The sequence below is a fragment of the Anneissia japonica genome, unplaced genomic scaffold (genome assembly GCF_011630105.1).
Source record: "Anneissia japonica isolate Jap-2015-1 unplaced genomic scaffold, ASM1163010v1 scaffold1968_len3621_cov114, whole genome shotgun sequence".
Lineage (NCBI taxonomy): Eukaryota > Metazoa > Echinodermata > Crinoidea > Comatulida > Comatulidae > Anneissia > Anneissia japonica.
This window is the reverse complement of record NW_022731748.1, coordinates 1-3,621: the sequence shown is the minus strand read 5'-3', so window position 1 is coordinate 3,621 and position 3,621 is coordinate 1. Positions and strand designations below refer to the sequence as shown.

Sequence of the window (3,621 nt, the reverse complement as noted above, 5' to 3'; positions counted from 1 at the left end):
TACAACTATAATATTTATTGTCATAATTATAATAAATATAATAATGTATCTATTATCTTTAGTTAATCATACAAATAAAATGTCTTACCATGCTCCCTTTAGCTCCCTTCAGACCACGTTTACCTGTGAGTCCTAAGCTACCCTTAGGAGATAAATAAAACATGCTATTATTGTTCACTTGTTGCAAATAGCAAAAAATAATCACAATAGCGATCTTTATTTGTAGGTCCATAGCCAGAAGCTACTAAAGGAGGGGGAGGGAGGAGGCAGTTCTGGGCTGGGTTCAGGGACCCGCCCAAGTGCCCCGTGGGCAATTTTTCTTTTCCTGGACATTTGAGGCAGTGACTATTGGTGGCGCTATAGATTCAATATATAGGAATCTGTATATAGGAACTCAAGTGTAATGCCATCCCCTGAGTCTGCAAGAATCTTATCAATTCTTATAGATTTTTCCTGCTGCTGTGTGATATTCAAAGCTCGAGCGAGTACCTTAGTGTTAGTGGACAATATGCATGCAATACCAACAAGCCGTACTGACCGTATTATGACGAAGCGTATAGGGTTAAACATCCACAAACTTGAACCCCATTTTTTATCATAAAAGAATATAAAATAAATCTACAATAAATAATAATTAGGCTATTACTGTATCTACAAAATATTGTAGGCCTTATTTATTAGGAAGGTATTCCTACATCTACTGTACCAACTTAAAAACTTGTACGAACATAAGTATGTAATACAGTAACAATAATCATAGTAGTAGTAGTAGTAGTAGTAGTAGTCGTAGTAGTATTAATGTAATAGTATAATAATCACAAGTTTACATATAAATATAAAGGTATACATACAAAAATAGCAATAAAAATAATAATAGTTATTATTATCAAAACAGTTATTATTATCATAACAATAATAATAATAAATTCAAAGACCATGCTGTATGTAAACTGTGTCTAGTCATCGGAATATGATTACAAAAGTCCATTAATTTTTACACTGCCTTGACTACCTACTATTTTAGAGATTTTGCATACACCGTAGCTTTCACCCACGGATAAGTACTGCAGCTTACTCGATACACCACTTAACACCTCTTTCGGGAGGGAAAAGTCAACCATGCAAATTTATGTATATCAGTTTACTTTACTGACCTAAAATAGCGCCCTCTATAATTTTTGCCTTAATTGTATGGGGAAAAATAATGCTGCCCGGCATAATACTGTACTTGGTTGGGGATGGTATTAGCATGGATTACTTCAGTAAAGAGTTGTGATTGCTAATCAGTTAAGGACGGAGATGACAAGGGCTGAGTTTTATTATACACAACATTTATAGTAAAATTTCGTCACTAATGAAGCCTTTGATAGCAATTGCTTTGTTCTATAGAGTGATGACATACGCCCACTCGACTCTCGAGTTGGCTAAAAATCAGTAAAATGGAATTACCTTTGAGCCAATTGGACCTTTTCTGCCTCGGATACCACGTTTACCATGTTTTCCTCTAGGTCCAGGAGGACCTCGCATCCCAGGGATACCAGGATATCCTGTGCGTTTCTGAATTCAAAGATACAAAATTTAAAGGAAAACAAATGAAATTAGTTTAATGGTATACCGGTACCACAAAAGACAAAAGGAATTAGGATAGAACACAATTCAAAAAATGTTGATTAGGATGACAATGATTTTAGATTATGATATTAAAAAACACAATCACCAGGTCACAATTCTACTTACATAGAAGGTGAGAAAATAAGCATTTTCCTGATTTTAATAAAGATTGTTTTGATGTTCTGAAAAAGGTTTAATTGGCCTGATACTATACAATTTATATATCAACGACTGCTGCAATTCATCTCCTTCCCTCTCATTTATTTTATTTGCTGATTTTTTTTTCACATCATCATCCTTGTACTCTTATATTGATACTATAAATTCCAAGCTTACGAATGTTTTAAACTGAATCAATGTCACTCCTTAAACTTCAAATCTTAAGATCTTAACTCATCAAATTTTTTACAAGGGTCTATTTTTTTAAATGGTTGTTATTAGCCATGGTTTTTTTTTATTCATTCATTTTGTTTATAAACTCATTGCAGTAAAACATAACTGAATTGCAAGTAGATTTGTAAAGATTAAAATTACCAAAGATAAAATATTATTAACTAACTAGCAAAAAAAAAAAAAACCTTAAATGGGGGAAAAAAGAGAAAAGCTCACACTGGAAAAAAGATAACAAAATCAACATCACGAGAACACAAAAAACACCAAAACGGGGGAAAAATTACACCGAAACATATAATTAGAAAACAGAAAAAACACAAACACTATAAACATTTGTGGCAAAGACAAGCCAAACTAGTCACTCGTCGCAAATCATGTTTCAGAGAAAATGGCCAAAATATGCTGGAATGTCAAATTTTAAAAAATCTATTTTATTATACTAAACTAACCTTTACATATCTGTACTCATTCTATGCTGTTATTTTCCCCATTTTCAATATTAAGGATTTAATGATTGTTTCTGTATGAGAAAAGCATGAAATCATAAACTTTAAAGGCTGATTTCTCAGATATTGTTCTTTAAACAGATCTATGTTTAAACACTTGTAACTTCATAAGGAAATGTCCGATTTGAATGATTTTTTTACCATTTTATAGCTATTATTTTACTCTCTAACACTTTATTAATAACTCAAAATCAATTTTTGCGACGAGTGACTGGTTTGGCTTGTCTTTGCCACATTTGCATTAGGAAAAAGAATTCACACCAAGACAAAACAACACAAAACAATACAAAGAGATAAAAAAACAAAATCAGCATCAAGTCTCACTATCCAAACATATAACTATTTCCCTGTTTGCTCTGCAGATACTATTCCGCTGAAGACGATTGAAGAAACTCAATCCAAACATTGAGACATTTTCAACAAACAACATTTTTTTTCGAAACTATCTACGTGGTGTACCCAAGCAATAATATAGTATTACTTCTTCCTGCACACATTTAAATAATATTTCATACTCGAATTCCTAAGTATTCTATCACAGGTTTCACCTCTATTTTGAAGCAGTGCATTATGGATAATTGTATTCAGATTTTTCGCAAATACAAGTAGAATATTTTCTCTTCTTTTAACTGGTTAAATTGGTTAACCTTCTGGAACCATGTGTAGTTCATTTATATTTCTGAATGGAACCCCCATCCCCCTTGAGTCAGCTTTGTAAGAGTATGGGCTACTCTATTAAAATATACTTTAATTAGTTTTAGGACAAAGATGGACGGTGGTAAACAATGTTGAAATTTGTCTTTAGATGAAATATAGCCCTTACGAAAGAAAATTTCTTGGTCTAGAATTAAAAAAAAACAATACAAATGAAGTCATAGTAGGGTTACCTACTTGGTCAAACATGATAAAACCAAATGTTCTTGAACAGAGATCATTTTTATTAATAACTATGCTTGATGGGCTACAAAATTTTATTGGATAAATTTTTAAAATTAGGTCACATCTAACAAACTTTTCTTCTAAATTTTGTTTCGCTTCTTACCATGCCTGGACTTCCCTTTTTTCCTGGGTCTCCTTTTTTTCCTTTTGGCCCTGGTGGTCCTAGTTGTCC

The 3,621-nt window shown here is 32.4% G+C and overlaps 1 long non-coding RNA gene across 1 annotated transcript; it reads right to left on the bottom strand.

Moving 5' to 3' along the window:
• Positions 1 to 87: 87 nt before the first annotated feature.
• Positions 88 to 3,621, bottom strand: LOC117115506. Its single transcript, XR_004446562.1, has 3 exons — positions 3,553 to 3,621; positions 1,450 to 1,557; positions 88 to 142 (listed from the first exon to the last, which is right to left on the bottom strand). It is a non-coding gene; the product is annotated as an uncharacterized LOC117115506 (long non-coding RNA).